Here is a 20,990-nt window from a genome sequence, read left to right as displayed (position 1 = left end):
AAGCCACAAGATCTTTGGTATTCAAGATGGGCTCATTCATTTTTGTAGGAAATAAATGTAATCAGCATATTAACTATCCTTTAGACATCAATGATAACTTCTTCCCTCAAGAATAAATTGTTCTCCTTCCTGGGTATCTCAAGATCTTTGCCCAAGCAAAGGAAGGAAAAACAGGTTAGTGCAGCAGGTGTCAGAAATTACTCTTTCTTCAGTAGCAAAGGCAATGGGGCCTCCACTTAAGGTTCAACAGGGGTGTGTCTTAGGAGGTGTGCAGTGGGGTGTGTGCTGTGGCTGTTGCCGGTGTGTGTTGCAGTGGTTGTCATACAGAAGCACACGCCGTGGTGGGGTGCTGTGGGGGCTTCTGTGGTGGGGAGTCTGCCATGGAGGGGTTGGATGGGGGACATGCCTATAGATGTCTCATGGGGAAGTGTGCCATGAAGGTGGGGTGAGGGTGGGTGACAGGAGAGCCATGCTGCACGATGTGTTGTGGAAGTCATGTTGTGGAGGATAGATCATAGGGGTATTGTATGGAGGATATAGCATGGGAATGTGCCATGAGGGTACACTGTTGGGGGTTTTGCTATGGGAGGGTATCACGGTGGGTGTGGTGTAGTAGTGCTGTGGGAGTGTGTCATGAGGTGCAATGGGCATGCTGTGGGATTGTGCCGTGCAGATATGTCATGAGTGTGCTGTGGGGCTCCCTAGAGAGCTCCCTCCTACCAGGCCTGAGAATGCCATTCTTGCCCACTGGACCTGCCCAATCCCCAAAATGGTAAGTGCATGCCCCAGGAACCCCACCCACACTCTACCCCCAGCCTTCACATTCTCTGGTCTCCGGGTAGCCAGTGGACATCAGGGGTGGCATGTTTTGGGGTTCTGCTGGTTGAAGGAGCTCGGGAAGCACCCCTCTCTGTGGTAAGGCTCAGGTAGTATTTGCAGGCCACATCTAACATAGCTTCTGCAGGGCTCCTTTCCCAGAGCTCACTGCCCAGCTAATCTACCCTGGGATTCCCCAAGATACAACATAAGTGAAAGGAAGGAAGTACCCTTGGCATTCTCATCCTGCAGTGGGGCCCAGCACTGAGGAGTCTAGGCTCAGAGTCCTCTCTCCCAGTGCAGAGGCTTCCCTTAAGGACCCTGCCCTCACACTCCCAGCTCATCGCTACAAGCCTCCGGCCCATTTGACTTCTGCGAGGAGCCATCTCCTAGCAAGACCCTCTGGGGTGGCAAAAACTCAAGAACACAGATGTGCAGATGAAGTACTTGTTTGTTTTGAATGTATGCAATTTCCTCCCAAACTTTATTATGAAAGATTTTCAAACGTGCAGCAAGGTCAAAATAATTTTAAAGTGAACATCTGGATATCCACCACCTAATTTCTACCATTAATATTTTACTGTTTGTTTTATCATATATCTACCCCTCTATGTATCTGGCAACCCTGCTTATTGTTTTTGATGCCTTTCAAAGTAAGTCGCAGACAGCAGCATACTTACTTCTAAACACTTCAGCATACATGTTATTAACCAGAATTCAGTATTTGTTTAGCATTTTTTCCTTTCTTTGAACATACAATGAAATGCACAATCTTGAGGGCATAATTCAATAAATTTTAACAAATGCATGCACCGTGTAACTCTAACCCCTCTCAACATACAGAACATCTCCCTCACCCTGAATGTCCCCTTGGGTCCCTTCTCACTCAATCCCTCTGTACCCCTCCCTCAAGCAGCCACTGTTCTAAGTTTTTCCACCACAGACACATTTTGCCTCTTTCAGATATAAATAGAATCACACTGTCTGGTCTTCTGTGTCTGCTTTACTCAGCACAATGTTTCTGAGGTTCACTCACATTGTTCTGTGTGTCAGCAGCCTGTTCCTTTTCATTGCTGAATGGTGTTCCATTATTTGGCTATACCACAGTTTATCTGTTCTCCTATTGATGAATTACCTTTTTTGTAATTAAAGATTATCACTGATTTGAGGCTATTCTGTAACACAGTTGCACTCACTAGCATTCGGACCCATTTGTCTTGCTGAGGAGATCAGAGGTGCTCAAAGTTAGCACAGCCCTCTGGCCTATGGGAGTGTATGAAGAACATAAATAGTGCATTTTATCACCTTTGTGATAGAAGATCAGAAAGCACAGTTCTAGAGTAGAGACTCCCCAAGTGTGATGGAATACAAGACAATTTCAGGTAAGAACTTAAAAATGTCAAATGATAATATATTTGTTTTTACAACTATGCCCCATTTATGGCCTGTGAAACTAATTTTCCTACATGCAAGGGATACATGGTTTGCTTTTTAAATATATATGTTTACATAACAGAAAAGCTGATTTAAAGAAAAATATTAAACAAATATACGGGGGGAGCAAAGATAAGAAAAACCTCATGAGGCTTGCATGCAGGCATTTGAGGTGTGGCAAACATTCTTGAGCAATGGTTGTGAATCCTAGATGCACATTAGAACCAGCTGGGAGCTTTAAAAATCCCCCTGGCCTGAGTCCCACAACCCAAGCCTTTCATGTAATTGGTCAAGGTACATCCAGTCATCGATAGTCTTTAAAAGCTCCCCAGGTGATTCTAGTATGCAACATAGGATGAGAAACATTTTGGAAAGTAGTAATTTTCAAAGACCAGCAGTATCAGCATCACCTGGGCGCTTCTAGAAATGCACGTTTTTATATCCCACTCCAGATCTTTGCAATCAGAAATCAGGGCTGGGGCCCAGCAACTTGGGTCTTCACAAGCCCTGTGGGTGGTTCTATTTCTTGAAGTTTGAGACCCATTGCTTTAGAGGTGGATGGGACAAGTCCAAAAGGCCACTGCTGCCTCCCGAGACTGAGGTCTCCACCACTGTGGTACTTCTCCAGCCAGTGTCAACTAGGTCTGCCTGGTCTAGCTTCTGGGAAGCGCCTCTCCTCCTGAGTACAGAGAGGATGGGGGCGTGCCAAGTGGTGAGCAGTTGCTGGCCAGTGACCAAAAGGATGACAACCTATGGTCCATCGAGAATTAATCTCAATCCACAAACCAGTTAATCAGCCCTCAGAAAATCGAGTGTTGACTACAATTTTATTTTCACTATGATTTTTGTTTATCAGTGACCTCCTTCCACTCCATTACCCTTGTTAATTGAGAATTGACTACACAGTTAAAATGAATGTTTCCTCCACTAACAGAGCGGTACCAGATTCATCTCAAAGTCCCTCACAGCTCAAGAAAATGTGATGAGTCTGCAGATATATTGATCTTATACAATTCATTTCACCAAGAATTTATGAAATTACCACTAAGGTCACCGGTTATGCGTTCACATGTCCAAAGGCTTATAGGAAAGAAATGGAGTTTTATCTGAGGGATAATATTGTATTTAGAGAGCTAAACCAGAACTTGGGCAAAACCTGGCCTCCTGATTAGCAGTGATGTCTCTATTAAAAGATACTCAATATAGTTCTTCAGATTTGGTAAAGTCTTTGGAAATACTGTTACCTTACAGTGAGAGAGAAGATAAGGTAACAACAAACACTCCAAGGGCTGCTCCTCTTCACCGGCTGGCTATTTTGATAAGAAAAAATACAAAGTAAGACGAGGCTAAGGGGAGATCAAAAAATCTGATTATTCCAATGCTAAGTTTGAAAAATGAACTTTCAGGTAAAACCAAAAAGATTAGAATTTGCTAGAGAAAGCGTGCTGGGGAATCTGAAGTGACATATGCAATGCCTATTAAGTAGTATGTACCATGAGGTATTTCACAAAACACCATGTTCCTTTCTTTGTATCATAATACAGTAAAGGAATACCACCACCACGAAGGAAAAACCCGCCCACCTGTTTGTGGAAGGACAGTCGCACACCATAAGGAATCTTTCAACGGTCAGGTAGCATAAAAGACTCAGCCAACTGTTTCTTATTTGCTTGATTGCAGATTGACTATAAAGAGCTCAATAAAAGCACCTGTGCAATGGGGCGAACTAAGAATCAAGTCTGGTGATAAGGCTTTCTTGAGCCTGTTCCCAAGATTTGCCCTACCATGGGCAAGGCACCTAGTGTAGGGCTGTGTCTACTTCAGCCTAAGACTAAGTACATCCTAGTACTCAGTGAATGACTTAAAAAAAAATTTGTTATGGAAAATTACAAACATATAGAAAACCAGAGGGCTGGGTGTGGTGGCTCGTACCCGTAATCCCAGCACTTTGGGAGGCTGAAGTGCAGGGATCACTTGTAGCCAGGAGTTTGAGACCAGTCTGTGTAACACAGCAAGACCTATCTCTACAGGAAATTTTTAAAAACGTAGCCAGGTGTGTTGGTGTGTGCCTGTAGTTTCAGCTACTTGGAGGTCCAGGTGGGAGGATCTCCCAGGCCTCCTTCCAGGAGCCAGTGAATGCCAGTTGTCTCTCTTCTCCTACCTGGTAACCAGCTTTGTCTAAGAGGCTGGATCTGGAGTCAGATGAACCTAATTTGTAATCCTGGCTCTGCCATGATGGGCTGTTTGACCTTGAGCAAGCTGCCTGACCTCTTAGAGCTTCTATCTGCTCATCTGTAATATGGGGCATAGAGACCTGCCTCAGTGGGTTGTCATCAAGATTATATGAGACAGTGACATAGGCTATCCCAGAGTGCCTGGCCCATAGTAAACTCATTAAAGTTCAGTTGCTAACGCTGGGGGTAGCAGTAATAATCTTTAAGGCCATGAGAGTAGGCAATAGCATTAGGGTGATGGCCAGGCAGAAGCTCAGGGGTCAAAGAGAGGCCCACATGCTACCAAATCCTCAAGGTGGGCTCCTAGCTCCTGCTTCCTCTGACGTACAGTGGTGCTGCTGGAGATGGAAGTGCTGAAGAATTGGAGGAGGAAGGCCTTGCTGACTTTAGGAGCAGAGAGGTTCTCCAAGGGTGCCTTTGGCCACCCATTGGGCCATCTGGTGTCTCCTATTGGCCTCTTAGTAGTCCTGTGCCTTACCACAGAGGCACAGACTTTGGTTCTTCAGACACCTACCCATCAGCTACTCTCCCTTTGCTCTCTTTTAATGACCCCCCAATCAATATGACTATTTATGAAGCGTCTACTATGTTCCAGGATCTTTTCTGGGTAATTTTCAGACATGATTTTCCTGACTGTAAATGCCAGGCTTTTGAGAGAGGCACGGCTATTCCCCTTTACAGGTGTATTCCTTTCCTATTGCTTTTATAACTACCCCAAGCTTAGTGGCTTAAAACAACACACATTTATTATAGTTCTGGAAGTCAGAAGTCCAAAAGGGACTAAAGTTAAGGTGTTGGCAGGGCTGTGTTCCTTTCTGCAGGCTCTGGGGGAGAATCTATTCTTGTCTTTCCCAGCTTCCAGAGGCTGCCACATTCTATGGCTCCTGCCTCCCTTCCATCTTCCAAGCCAGCAATGGGCAGTCCAGTTTTTCTCACGCTGCGTCTCTCTGACTCTCCTGCCTCCATCTTTCACTGACAAGGACATTTGTGATTAGATTGGGTCCACCTGGATGGTCCAGGATATTCTCCTTATTTTAGGGTCAGATAATTGGCAACTTTAATTTCATCTGCAACCTTAATGCCCCCATGCAACAGAAACTAACGCATTCACAGATTCTGGGAATTAGGATGTAGACATTTGGAGGGCCATTATTCTGCCTATCTCACAGTGCTCAGAGAAGCAATGGTGCTTACTCAAAGTCACACAGCTATTAAGTAGTACTAGACTCCAAGGTTAGATTCCAGGATTTCAAACCTAGCTGTGCTCCTGCTACTTCACTGTGTGAATCTGGGCCACTTAACTCCTCTGGCCTCAGCTTCCTCACCTGTAAAATAAAAAGGCAGTCGAAACACTCTCTAAGAGTCCCTCCAGCAGCTAGTTCATGACCCTCTGAGCATCTGGGCCTCCCTCAAACTATACACATGACCCGAAGTCAGGACCCTACTGAGCCCTCACCTGATCTGTACACACTGACCCCAGCTCAAGTACTGCCCATGAAAGGAGGAGATGTAGACTTATCGTCACAGCAAAGACTTCCTTCTCTCCCTGGTTGGAATTTTCTGAGGCTTTTGTTCTGGGAAGCTTGGAAACATGGATTTAAGAGCACCTGACTGTCTTCACCTCAACACCCTCCAAGCATACCACACAAATCTAAAGTCAACTACTGTGTTTTTTCCCCCGAATTCCCAGCTTAGAGGGAAGTAAGGATTAAGGTCTCTTTGTGCAATGAAAAGAAAAACAGAAGGTGAGAACATCAGACAGTAAACATATAGAAATGTGAAGACTTGTTTGTTGAGAGTTCCCAAGCTAAGGCATTAAACATTTTTTAATGCAATTTTTAAAAGCACTTTATATTACAGAAAATACCAAACATAAATGAAAGTAGAGAGATTAACATAGGAACCCTTTCTTAACTCAGGTCTAGCATCCCCAAGTTAGATACTCTTTACAGTCTGAAATTCAAATTTTGAATCACCATCCATGGTAGGCAGCTCCATTGTGTGGTCCTGCAACACCTTCACTTTCAAAACTGCTAGACTATGATTCCTCATGATTCTGAAAAGTCTGTCAGTCAAGATGGCTAGAAAACTTCAACTATCTGTGAAAAATGAGTGGCCCAGGAGCCATGATTCCTGAAGAACAAATCAGTTCCTCTTTCAATAGGGATACTGGAAAAAAAGAGTGTCTTCTGAGACAAGGGGCTATAAACTCCATGTAAGCCTGGAACTGCTATCTTCCCTACCTTAAAGAATGAAGCCAACTCAGTGGTAACAAGAGCTGAAAGACGGAGAAGGTGAGATTCCTAGCACCATCATCGAGCTGATAACCTGGACCCAGCTGTGTCTGATTCCCCAAAACGCTTCTATTATGTTAGCCATACTCCTAATTTTGCTTAATCTAGCTTCAGTGAAGTTTCTCTTCCTTACAATAGAAAGAATCTTGAATATAAGCCATCCCAGAAAGCCTTCTTTAAAGCAGTGAGCACAACTGTCAATCTTTCTTGTGAAAATTAGAATTTTGCCTCCTTAATTTAACAAAACAATTTATATTTCTTAAAGAATACATTTCCTAGCAAAATTAACAAAAGACTGAGATTTAAGAATACTTCCTTGACAAAGGAGAATTCTATTTTGCTGGATTTTTATCAGGACAGCAATTTTTCAACAATATCTTAGTACTACTAATGTGATGACCACCACCTGCACCCTCCCCCACAATAAGCTCCTGCTGGTGCTATTTTTGAACAGGACAAGCTGTCAGGGAGTAGTTCTGGGCTGACCTGGGAGACTCTACAGAAACTAGGCTTCGGGCTGCAGTCTTCTGGGATACACCCTGTAAACGAAGCCAGGCCAAACAGGGTAGAACCAGATTCCAGTTTCAGTGACAGATTGAGGAAGAAACACACAGGCCTTAAGTGGTACCTGCCACTGAGAAATGCAGTTACAGATGCAATAAAAGGAGGTGAAACACAGGCCCCCAAGATACCTGTACTCATTCACCTCCCTCCCTCCTTCTTCCCTCCTTGGCACAGACCTCCTCAGCAAAGTGTGGACACAGAGCGCCCTATGCTAGGCAGTATGGAAATAAGTTACAGTAGCCACAGTCCATAATCTCTAGCAGCCATGGTCTGGTGAAAGGAGACATGGTAAGTGCCATGACAGAATGAGGTATAAGGCACTGTGGGAAGAGGATGACCATGTTGGCTTGAGCTCTTGAGGAAGGCTTCCTAATTCTCTCCTATGAAAGATGGCATGTTATTCACTGCAGCGTTGTCTGTAACGGTAAAAAAATTGGAAACTGCTCAGTGCCTACCCATAGAAAACTAATTTAGTGATCTCAGGTAAAGCCGACAATAGAATACTATTCATTTGTAACAGGAGAGAGAGAGAGAGAGAGAGAGAGAGATCAAGATCTTTTTGTACTGATAAGTCATCTCCAGAATTATTTTAAGTGAAAAAAAAGCAAAATGTGGGACAGTGAGTATGAAATATTCTTTTGTATAAAAAGAGTGAAATATCAAAATATCTATAAACTCAAAGCATATAAAAATATAGCAGTGATTGTCTATGGGGAGGCAAATGTAGAAGCTATGAGATGAGAGGGAATATTTTCATTGAATATATTCATATTTATTTTTCTTAACTTTTGAATCATGTAAAAATGTTGCCTATCAAAAAATTTAATAAATAAAACGGAAAGCTTCTGTGGCATTCCAGGTGGTTCTCAGAGGAGTAGTCAGACATGTTGGAGACCTGTGGCAGGATGTATTTCCCAACCCATGCACAACAGCATGCGCTGTCCATAAGCTCTTCTTACAATGGGACGGTGACATGCCTCCCATAGTTAGGAGGGTCTATTCCGTCTCCCTGAAGATAGGCAGGCCAGAAAATATGGCAAAAGTGATACTATGAGACTTTTGAGGGTAGACCGTAAAAGGTGACCCAGCTTCCACCTGGTCCTCCAGGGATACCTGTTCTTAGGACCCAGATGCCATGCTGTGCAGAAATCTAGACCACCTGATGTGCCATTCCAGCATCCCAGTGGAGGCCCCAGCTGCCAGCCACCATCAATTGTCAGTCACTGAATGAGAAAGCCTTTTAAACATTATTTTGAGTTGTGTTAATACATAATAATTGTACATATTTACAGGGTAACTTGTGATATTTTGCTACATGCATACAATGTGTAATGATGAGGAAATCCATAACCTCAAACATTTATCATTTCTTTATGTTGGGAACATTCCAAATCTTCTCTTCCTGCAATTTAAAAATCTACAATAAATTACTGTTAACTATTGTCACCCTATTGTGCTATCAGACACTAGAACTTACTCCTTCTAACTGTACATTTGTACCCATTAACCAACCTCCCTTTACTGTACCCACCTCACCCCTCCCCAACCCTTGCTACCCTCTGGTTACTATCATTCTACTCTACCTTCATGAGATCAACTCTTTTGGCTCCCACATGAGTGAGAACATGCAATAATTTTCTTTCTGTGCCTGGGTTATTTCACTTAACATAATGTCCTCCAGTTCCATCCATGTTGCTGCAAATGACAGGATTTCATTCTTTTTATGGCCAAATAATGTATCATTATGCATATAATACCATGTTTTCTTTATTGATTGATAGAATGGTTGGCATACTGATGGACATTTAGGTTGATTCCAAGTCTTGGCTATTATGAATAGTGCTACAATAAACATGGGAGTGCAGACATCTCCTCAATATGCTGATTTCCTTTCTTTTGGGTATATACCCAGCAGTGGGATTGATCATTTGATTGGTCTACTTTTAGTTTTCTGAGGAACTCCCATACTGCTCTTTATAATGGTTGTACTAAGTTATTTAATACATTCTCATTAATGATATAGTAGCATTCCTCTTTTTCTTCATCCTTGCTAGCATTTATTTTTTGTCTTTTTGATAATAGCCATTTTAAATAGGGTGAGATGACCTCTCATTGTGGTTTTGATTTGCATTTCCTTGATGTTAGTGATGTTGGGGATGTTTCATATGTCTGTTGGCCATTCATACGTCTTCTTTTGTGAAATCTCTTTTGGATCATTTGCACATTTTAAAAAATAAAAATAGTTGGGCTTTTTTTTTGTTATTGAGTTGAGTTCTTTACATAGGCTTGTTATTAATTCCTTGTCAGATGGACAGTTTGCAAATATTTGCTCCCATTCTCTAGGTTTCTCTTGAGTGAGGAAGCCTTTGGAGTGGGTCCAGCCTCAGACCCCCTCTAACTGCCTCTGAATGAGACCCAGAGTGAGAACTGCCTAGTTGAGCCCAGTCAACCCCCAGAATTGCAAGAGATAATAAAATTACGGTTCTGTTTTAAGTTCCTAAATCTTAACCCACAGTTCTTCGTTCCTGTGCTTGTCTTACACTTGATCTTCCAAGACAGAAGCCTTCTGACAAGCCCATAATGGTGTATGTATGACTTCAAGGAGGTAGCAGAAACAATCCGAGAGGGGCAAGTATTTAGTCAGCCTTGTGCAAGAGGAAATAGTCTAGAACAAACAAAACATGCTGACTCTGGATGCCTACAGAAGCTACATGAGAAAGCATTCAACAGGCTGCTGGACACAGATGTCTGGCTTATAGGGAAAGGATGTGATAGAGATAAGGATATGAGAGGTATCTATATAAAGGTGATGGTTAAAAACCAGGTGTGTGAATGAAATTATCCAGGTGTAGTGTACAGGCAAGAGGAACCCAAGGGAAGAATCTTGGGGATGCCCCACTAAAAATGCCAGCACAGGAAAGGGAGCAGGTAGAGAAGTCAAAGAAGAAACAATGAGGGAAGAGAGAAGAAAGTCCAAGAAAGAACAGTTCAAAAGGTGGGGCACGGTCTGAGATATCACATGTTGCACTGAAAATGTGGACAGAGAAAGCCTGTAAGATTTGGTAATGTGAAGGTCACTGGTGACCTATAGTAGAGCAGTCTTCCTGAGGGTAGGAAAAGAAAATCAAAATCTCAATGCATTTCCGTTAATACAAATGACTTCAAACAAACTCTATAAGAGAGAGAACAGCAAATAATTTGGGGCTTCCTGTTTTATCTTCTTAGCAACATTAGAGGAAATGGAGAAAGAAAATCAAAATGCACATGATAGAAGGAAAAAAGGAAGGGAGACAGTCAGTCATTGACAAATAGAATACCTACCATCTGTATAACAGAGAGGTGGCTCAAAAGGCACTAGGTGGTCAAACCAGCTGCCTCTTGAATTTATCTTGAAAAAAAATTTTTTGGAAGGGAGACTATGAAAACTTCCTTTGTTGACCATTCCCAGAAATGGCAGGGACAAATACAATGGTCATCTCAGTCTTTATGGAATGCATCTTGGACCATAACTTAAAGGGAAATGACTTCATTTATCTAAAACACTAAGATTTTGAATTCTTTCTACACAAATCTAAAATGCCCAGAACTCAAAGCATATGAACTTTAACCAGTAAACCCTATTGAACTTGCTACATAATTTACAATTTTAAATCATTTCTTGGAGTATGGCCTTCATTTGTAGTGACAAATATTCCAATAGACTTAATAAATACATAGAGAGTGTTTCTAGAATCTGCATTATGCCCCAAATTTCTGCTGCTAGTCCTCTTCTATGCATGGCGGAGAAAAGCATATAAAATGGACTGGGGCGCTGGGTGCAGTGGCTCATGCCTGTAATCCCAGCACTTTGGGAGGCCAAGCCAGGCAGATCACTTGAGCCTTGCAGTTCAAAACCAGCCTGAGCAATATGGTGAAACCCCATCTCTACAAGATACAAAAAAAATTAGCCAGGCGTGGTGGTGCATGCCTGTAGTCCCAGCTACTCATGAGGCTGAGATGGGAGGATTGCTTGAACCTGGGAGGCGGAGGTTCAAGTGAGTGCCAAGATCGTGCCATTGCACTCCAGCCAGGGCAACAGAGTGAGACCCTGTCTCAGAAGAAAAAAAAAAAAAAGAATTGGGATCCACAAAACTATAGAGTGAATTAAGTTGAAATGTCAGCACAACCATATAGTATGCCTCGTTTGTGAACAGATATTTTAATGAAGAGCTTGACTTCCACTGACAGCATCTCCATCCCTTTGCCTGAGTGTTTTACCTGGTGACTGGAACCTGCCAGAAGAACCTGAGAATTAACTTCCCTTAAGGAACAAAGCTAAAGCAATGACTGACAGAAATGGCATGTGTACGTACACCCAGCCCCCAGCCCCATGATGGCATAACTCTGAGATGGTTCTATGCTGGCTCTGGAGATCCCCATCAGGATTAAAGCCCAGCTGCCCCTGCTGGTCATGGCTGCTTGATGGTACAAAAAAAATTAGCCAGGTGTGGTGGTGCATGCCTGTAGTCCCAGCTACTCATGAGGCTGAGATGGGAGGATTGCTTGAACCTGGGAGGCGGAGGTTCAAGTGAGTGCCAAGATCATGCCATTGCACTCCAGCTGGGGCAACAAGTGAGACCCTGTCTCAGGAGAAAAAAAAAAAAAAAAGAATTGGGATCCACAAAACTATAGAGTGAATTAAGTTGAAATGTCAGCACAACCATATAGTATGCCCCGTTTGTGAACAGATATTTTAATGAAGAGCTACTGAAATCTTTAATTGGAGATGAAGTGATGGTACACTTCCCTAGCTCATTTCCCACCATTTTGCTAGTGCTTCCTGGGGTCCACTCTCAAATGAACTACTCAAACTCAAGTCCTTGTATTGTGTTATGATTTCCTAATATTTAGCCAATTGATTGAGTTTAATTTAGAACATACCATTGGCCATGCACTAGGCTTTGGCCAGGATTAGGTAGCAAATAATACACAGATACAAGGCCGTCACAGTGAGAGTTGGCAGTGCACACATAATATCCAGTTCCTGAGATACTAGAATACAATGCCTGCAAGACAAGAAGCCAGAATGAGACAGGGCTACCCTAGGCAATTGCTAACTGTGTGCTTTGGGTTGCGGGCAGAGTTTGCTGAAATGTCACCAATAAGGTCTCTGAAGGCTGCAATTCCAAATTCCTCCTTCCTCCCACACTACTGGGGACCAGGAGAGGCAGTGGCCTTCTGTAACTTAAAATCCCTGAGAATTCAAGTCTACAGGGCCAGGGTGAGTACATCTGCAGGCCGTTCAGCCAGGAACCCAGATTGTATCCCCGGACTGGAAACCTGGAAACAGGGAGCCAAACCTGGCTTTAACATTCTTTTTGATTGGATGATTTAATTCAGGATAAGGCCACAAAGGTAGTGCCCTGAAATTACAAACTGAAGAAATATCATTGTTTAATTTGGCTGATTTTAAGATTTTAAAATAGTTATAGGAATAATAAAACAATATAGAAAGCTTGATATATGAAAAAGGTTATCCATAATTCCCTTGTTCGTATGTAACTCTTATCCCCTTAGAGGGTTCCCTTGAAGGCTGTTTTCCTAAATATGTCTGTTATGTAATGGCGTTCTGTTCCCAGAGCATGTTAAGGTTTCCCATGTGACCAATCTTCATATTTTTAAGTACTACATAATATTCCATCAGCCCGTCGTTCTGTAATTTGTTCTCCTCCTATACTGTATATTCAGATCACTTCTAAGTTTTCACCATTACAAATAATGATGCAGACAGCATTCTTATACAGTGGCTCTTTCTACTGTTCAGATTATTTTCTTAAAGCAGAATCTCAGAAGCAGCCAAAAGGTAGCAGCATTTCAGTGACACCTGAAACAGGCAGCTCCTATACTTTTATCATCGATGGTCCTTTGATTACTTACAAAACACAGCATGAGTAACAGACAGTGGTATCCTTTCTCTCACACACAAAAAAATTAAGACAAGAATGATCAAGAACATCATACAAGTTACATAGAAGAAGGCCAGATGGGAAATTAAAAGCAAAGCAGTCTTTGTTACTAAGTATAAGGTTTGTGCAATAAACCTATTACTGATCTTTAAAACGAAGATTTGAAAGTGAGTAATAATTCCAAGTTAGACTCCTACACACTAATTCATGTAACAGGCATTCTGTCCTAATGATCACTGGCTCACAGAGAAGCTTCCAGCCTTCTAAAGGTTTCTCTTGACCTGACCTGGTGTGATTCCCTCACTCACACTGACACTCATTCACTCCCATCTGCCACTTATTGAGCCCAAATTCGGGCTGGTTTGCATCACATGTTTTCATCATTCTTTTCCTTTATGGTTGTAAACCTTTCAGCGAGCAGCCTGGCTGATAGCAGGGCCACTGATGACAGTGGTTAGGATGCAGTCAGGCTGAGCCATGCTTGTCAGCCTTGCTCCATACTCTCCTCTTTCCAGAACACTGTGACAAGTGGGAAGGAGCAGAATCAAGGCTCTAACCCCTACACACCTGCCTTTAATATGTTAACTCTGCTTCTGCAAGGCAGTTACAACCTCCACCCTGGGCTGTGTACTGCCTTGACACTTCATTTTTATAAGAGAAAGCAAAGAAAGGGGGTGTGCTGATGGAAGGGGGAAGGCAGGAAGAAGATTGGCTCTAATTTAAAATCATCTTAGGAGCTCTAAAAAGTTCCAGGTTGACTGATGGACACATTTACTCCTCAAAACCCTTTTCATAAATATCCACCACTTAACATGTACTTTCAAGAGGCATAAATACTGTCAACGTGTCAGCCTTTATGAAAGGGAGATTTCCAGAACCACTTCTTTTCTCCATGGCTAAGAGCCACACGATTATAGTCCTATTATAGCTATACCTTGAGAATATAGCCCTTCCCCACCAGTCTGGGCAAGGCAGGCAAACTCACCCCACTAAGAGTAGCATGGAGGCCTTTTCAATCTCTGTGCAGTGATGCATCCTTCTTTTGCTGCAGAGAAGATGGCAGCTCATCTCTGGTGATAAGGTCTACATCTGAGACTGGTAGGGATTGGAGATGTATTTTGTCAACAGCTCTGGCCAAAGTAACTCTCTAATAATATTCAAGTATGGACAGAGAATGTTTCCTGAGACTGGATCACATCTTATTTTAAAGAGGCCTTTAGTGTGATTTTCTCCCTGTTCTCAGTGGAAATGAATAGGTTTTGAAGGCAAGCATGGTGCCCCTCTGGAGAACTGCTGGTTCCTCACGAAGGACTGTGCTGGCATGGCATGGCTCTGCATGGGTAGGATCACTGCCAGCTCACCCTGCCACAGCTGCACACAGATGAGTGGGCCCACCTTTCTGGACAACAGTAGTCAGCAGTGCCCTTCTTTCCTCTCAGCAGACCACTAGCCACAACATGATCAAATCTATGCCAGAGCCTCAGCCTGGTGTGCCCAGGAGTATCAGAGAAGGAGGAAACAAATAGGCTCTCAGGTGGACTCTGTCACTCAGAAGGGAAAAGGCTCCAGTGTCCACGCCACCAGATTTACCCTCAGATGAGCTGGATCCCTGTTTGCTGCTGCTACTCAAGATGAGATGTATGACACTGAGAACTGCAGTACCCCACCAGACAACACCCGAGGAGGAGCTCTGGAAGCTATAAAGGGGTAAGTGAATTGGATTACAGCGTTATTCTCCCATTTGGAAGCTGGAGCACAGTTGTTTTTAAAAGTATACATTCTCAGTAGGATGACCTTGGCAGCATACACCATTGCTTACCAGGATTTACAGAAAAATATCATCCAGTGGTCTTCAAGGGTGTATGAAAAAATGAACATAACCCTCCATCCAACACTTTGGGCCCCTCTCTCTCTAGTGATACTGACTATATTTCTCTATCTTTCTCCCTTCCACATACGGCCCTGACACACCAGGCTCCTCCTTCAGGAGAGTTAACCCAGTTTAAAATGTGTCGCTGTATGTGTGTTTATGTGCTTAATTCTATTGTTAAATCTGTCTCATGATGTGTGCGGACTCCATGAGGGTCAGGACTACGTCATTTTGACTCACTGTTCGAATCCCCAGGACACTGCTTGAAGTATTAGTAGAAGACAGAGAGGGAGGAAGGAATAAAGAGAGAGAGAGAGAGAGAGAGGACAACGTGCCAGGCATGCTGCTGAGTACAGGCAACACTTGGTCCAAAGCTGCGGAAGTGCTCACAGCCCATCAGAGGAGCTAATTCAGCATAGCCAGAGAAGGGCAGGCCAACAGGCACCCACTGGTACTATGGGAAGGCTGAAGAGGGATTCAGGAAGGCTTCCCAGGCATTCTGGATTTAGGGGCAGCTCTGGCCAGAGGCAGGGACAGCAGAGAGGCACAGGGATGCAGATCAGGCCTTCCCCCGGCAGGAAGGCAGCCCAGACACAGCACTCCTGGGTGGAAAGAGCAGACAGTGCTGACTTCCAGATGCACGGTCACCCTCATCCCAGGCACTTCCACCTAAAACCTATTATAAAGAATCTTAGATTTCCCTGGAGCTGATTTCTCAGATTCTCTCTAGCAATAGAATGCCCTTCTATTCCTAATTCCTAGAGTAGCACGTGGGTCTACGTGTATGTGGGAGAAACAATGATGAAGGAATCATGAGTCCACTGCGGTTTGCTAAATACCATCATGCAGAACTGCACAGCTAAACCAATGGGACAGGAGCTGCCATCCTGAGGCCTGCCCCGCAAAATGCGATCTGTCCATCTTTACTGGGGAACCATGATAAACGAGCAAAGACAGACACTGGTGAGGACAAGCCACTTTATTTAAGAGCTTCGACAGCCCAAAGTGGTTTAACATAGATGCATGGAAGATTTATTGAGATGATAAAATACCTGAACTTGAAAGGCACATAAATTATAATTTTGCAGGTTTTTTTCTTTTTAAAATTTCATAGTCAAGTGCTTTAAGTAATGAATGAAATGCACATAAAGTTGATTTCATTTCACACAAGCTGTCTGGTTACTGTCTGCAGAGTGCCTTTGCTTCCAGGTGGGACTGAGTTCAGAATCCATGCCACCCATCTGTGCCTACGGCCTTCAGTTTCCTTATCACAGTGGAGAGCATTGGCAAGATGAATAAATATAATAATAAGGCAGCCATTATTGACAGGGCACTTACCATACTACACGTTGTACACTGAGGTCAGTGCCTCATATGCTTATCTTGCTTAATGCTCCTAACATCCCTATGAATTAGCTACAATGATTCTCATTTTACAGATGTAAAAACAGGTTTAGAGCATTTTGGTGATACATGGGAAAGTCACACAAGCAATTTTATCTGCTTACAAGACTATGGTGTTCACCACGAAGCTGCGACATACATGAAACTATTTGGCCCTCAGCAAATGCTTAAATACATTAGTTATCTTTCCTTACCTTCCAATTCCTTTTAAACACACACACACACACACACACACACGTGCACAGACACAGTGAAAAATCTGCCTCGGGTTTTTGTTCACTTATTTGTTCATTACCGATTCATGCCTTTTTGGCCTGGTACTCTACTGGGTGCAAAGTTTGCAAAATTAGACTCCATAGCTCCCAGGTCAAAGAGCCAGACCAGTCTCAGGCAGTTACCATGCTCAAATGGATGGCAAGGGTCTGCAAGGAGCAGTGGCAGCCCCCTGCAGGGAACCCCCACTCAGCCATCGGTTAGAGACACATCATCAAAAAGACCATTTTAGACCTTTTTCAACCCTAGTTTTACCCAACTTTTGCTATGCTTTCTTTGGCCTGAGTCTACGAAGACACTCAAACTTTGGGACTTCCTGACAGTGCAGCTGCCCAGGAGGCCCTTTATCACGCAGAACACCCCTCTCTGCTGCCAGGCTCTTGCTTTATGGCAAAACCACTGCAACAGATAATCTCACTCCCAACTAATCACCCTGCACAGTTCCTCATACCGCCTCCACTCCTATCCCTCTCCTGCCGCTGCCCTGTTTTGTTTCAATTTTTGTCCAGCCTAAGGAACGATATCAATAGTTATAGTAGTAGTATCCTCCTACATGTCAGGCACTGCTCTATGTATTTTAGGTCCTCAGTAAATCCCCATAATAACCTTCTGAGGTAGACAGTACAACTATGCATATTTTAGTTCATTCAGGAGAAGTAAAGGGTAGGAGTTAATATTTCTTCAGGGCCAACTATATGCCAAGCACCTGTTAAGCCTGCACAATCCTCATGACTCACATGGTGAGTGAGCTGCCCAGGGTCAATCACAGAGCTGGGAAGTGCCAGGTCTGTGACCACCAAGCCTGGAGCTTCCCTTCTTATGGGCTGGCACCCTGCTGTGGTCTGAGAGGGGAAAAGAGAGGCTGCACAACGGCTGCCCTCTCTCCTCTTCCCTCCAGCGCCCTCTGTTAACATCTTAACTGTTCATTTTTACCACTCCCCACAAATGGTGCCAGACTCCTGCCTCATCTGGGTTCCCCCACTCTCTGGGCCTCTCAGTTTTCATAGAGCACTTCCTTTGTCTACATTAATGGTGTGAACAGAGCCAAATAAGAAATTAGGATCATTTGAGCCAATAAAATACAGTGAGCAGCTGACAGGTGTTTCCTGAAACCTAAAATGCTCTCCCAAATCCATGGGGTCTCGAGGTCTGATATGTCCTCAGCAAGGTACCAGCATAGTTGCTGCTTCTGGGAAGTCTTCTGTCCAGTTTTAGGGGTGACACCAAAAGCTGAGAACCACCAATGAAATTCAGGAAGTAACTGATGCTCAGTGGAGCTGTGTGAACCATACCTTCAGGGGCTCCTGGGTGGCTTTATGAGAAATGTGCACCTGGCCAAAAATAGAGAAGCTTTCCCCTGCAAGGCCAGAGGGTCACACCCCTTCCTCTGGGTTCTGCCAGGATGGAACAGTCACTTTATTTCACCTGGCCCACCCGACATGGGCTCCAGAAGGGCAGGGACCCTGACTGATTTCTCTCTGAATCCTCAAAGTGGGTGCCAGTTAAATGTTTCAAGAATGAACAACTAAACCAGTCATCGTTTTAGAGAATAGGCTGTTTGAGAGATTCTACTCAGAACTACTTATTTGATAGAGGAAGAAACAGGACTCAAGGAGAGGGGAAGTGACTTTGCTGAGAGGCAGGCACACTGTGTTCAGTCCAGAACAACATCCAGCCTTGGATATTTAGTGCTGAGTAACATCCAGCACCCATCATGCGGTGCTAAGTCATTTACATTCACCATTTCCATCCTCAATGGGTAGAACAGTCCCATTTTACAGAGGAGGAAGTTAAGGTGAAGGAACTTGCTTTCTCCCCAGCTCTCTGCAGGCCAGCCCCACCGACCCTCCTTTCCTCAAGCCACATTCTCTCCCAATAAAATGAGTGTGCTCTGTTATTCCCCGCTCGGGAATTCTCTAAAGTTTTAGTTCCAGCAGCCTTTGTAGCTGGGGGCCCTGATAAAAACTCTCCAGCACCCTAGACTTTCAGTCTTCATAGCTCTGACTACAGTTTTAACGTTCACACTTGTTTGCATAGATATCCATTTGCTGTCGGTCTCCCCCCACTGGACTGTGAGTTGCACGGGGGACAGCACCACGTTTGTCGGCCTGCCACTGTAACCCCAGCACTTAGCTCAGCAGCGGGCACTGAGTGGCACACGTTATCTGTTAGACACCATGCTTATATTTTTAACCTTTGAGTGCACGAGTGCTAAAGGTGGGATCCGAACCCACGTCTCCGGGGCTCTGGTCATAGCCAAAGGGGTGCTGGGGGTTAGGTTGATACGCTGCAGTGAGAACCAACCGCGCGCAGAGGCAGCGCGGAGCTGTGCCCCGGTTCGCTCGACTCCCGGTGGCTCCGTACTCCACCGCCACCTGTCGCCCCAGCGGGGACTCCCAGGACTCCGTTGGGGGCCGGGAGTCAAGAGGGTCCTGACGTTCAGCCGCGATCCAGGTCCTAGCGGGCTGACGAGGGGCCCGGGCTGCGCTTACCTGCTATTCGCAGGGCTCAGCAACGGCGCTCGGCGAGTCTCGGGGGACTGCGGGACACTGCGGGGGACTAGGGGACCTGCTGGGCCTAGCGGGGGCTGTCGGTCAGCGCGCGGCCCGGCGCCCAAGGTCCGGAAGGGAACAACGTTTGGTCTCGGTACTCAAGCCTGCCTCCGGCCCGGGTAGCCTCGGGTCTAGACCGTCTAGTACCCGAGCTGGAGGCGGAGCCTAAGGCTAACGTGACCTTGCGCTCCCTTGGCGGCCCAGGGCGGAAGGTGTCTAAGGCAAACAGATCTGCGCCCCGCCCCCTCGCTGGGGCGGGCCCTAAGGAGACCCGGCCCTGGCCCCGCCCCGGGTCCCTAAGCCCCGCCCTCTCCCCGCCCCCGTCACCGCCCGTTGGCTCCCCACCGCCAAGGCCCTTTTGTGTTGCGTGCGTGTTTGCTTTTTATTTTCCTGTTTTGTATTCTGTTTGTTTTGTATTTTTATTTAATTTTCGTTTTAAAAAAATACACGAAAGTAACGCCCACTTACTTATTACGAAATAAAATTATCTAGATTTGCTTATAATGAAAGCAACAGGCCACCTCTCCCTCCCATCATAGCTCTTTTTAACAATTCCTCTGTTAATTTCTTCTGGTGGTCACCCACTTGTCGCAAAAAATAAATAAATAAATAAAATAAAATAAAAGAAGCTTACATGGCGATTTTTTTATTTATCCATTGACTTTCTGCCATGTTATATGAGGATTTACTCTCTTACTGCGCGGCCCGTTTCCTTCTGACAAATTTACACCTCTATTCTCAATCCCTGCCCTGGAAAACGCCAGACCTCAAATCAGCGAAGGATTTCTGGGGCCTGAAGCGTACACAGTTGTGTGGGGAGAGGGGAAGAGAGGGCTGCTTAAGAAAGAGAAGACAGAATTGGGGCTTGCCAGTGGATATTTATTTAGAATGAGAAATAAATCATAACAGAATCTTGGGGCCTTGGAGATTGGGGTCCCTATCCCCTGAGACCTTCTGAGGAAATTTACGTTCCAAATTTGCTTCCCTAATGCAGTCTGGCTTCCTCTGCCTACCCAGAACTCTCTATAAGCCCCCAGGGCTCATGGGAGCCTTGCAGGGAGAGGCCTTGAAGGACAAGATTCACTAGATTCTGCCAATATGGTTTTCTAATGGAGTGAATTGGAGTGTGTGAAAAAGAGAGCCATCAAGGATGATGTCAAGGTTTTTTTATTGCTGTACACTTAATTTCCAGCGTTTCCTAGACACAGGGACACGTCCTCATCTTAGTATGGAGAGTGTTTTATAAGCCTGTCCCCATCATCAGAGCCTCACAGTGCACCCATGAAGTTGGCTGGACAGGTGCACTGTCTGCACTTTTAGGAGGCCCATAAACTTGTCCCTTGTGTATTAGCACAGGGGGCATGCAACTTGCACCCAATAAGTACCCAGGTAAAGAGTACTTCCCCACTCAGTCTGAAGACACAGTGTCCATGCCCTCTCGGATCCCTTTTCTCTTACCTGTGGTGTAAAATGTGGCTCCAGAAGGTGATCTTGGACAAGTCTCTTTACCTTCCCAAGCCTCAGTTTCCTTTCCTGTAATGGCAGGTAACAATCCCTACCACACTGAGTTTTGGGGAGGATTAAGTGGCTTAACATCTTTGGAT

The 20,990-nt window shown here is 44.5% G+C and overlaps 1 protein-coding gene across 4 annotated transcripts in view; it reads right to left on the bottom strand.

The window, feature by feature from the left end:
- NMNAT3 (nicotinamide nucleotide adenylyltransferase 3) overlaps positions 1 to 19,682 on the bottom strand; it is a 110,072-nt gene extending 90,390 nt beyond the window's left edge. For 2 of the 4 annotated variants that reach the window (XM_031663726.1, XM_031663724.1), the window contains exon 1: positions 19,327 to 19,682. The gene's annotated coding sequence lies outside the window, so the exon portion shown is untranslated. The remainder of the gene's footprint in view (positions 1 to 19,326) is intronic. The other 2 variants (XM_009201612.4, XM_009201613.4) reach the window with 1 other exon arrangement.
- Between the last annotated feature and the right edge of the window lie 1,308 nt (positions 19,683 to 20,990).

This window comes from Papio anubis, chromosome 2 (genome assembly GCF_008728515.1).
Source record: "Papio anubis isolate 15944 chromosome 2, Panubis1.0, whole genome shotgun sequence".
Lineage (NCBI taxonomy): Eukaryota > Metazoa > Chordata > Mammalia > Primates > Cercopithecidae > Papio > Papio anubis.
Note: the sequence above shows the minus strand (reverse complement) of the source record. Positions and strands in the feature narration are given on the sequence as shown.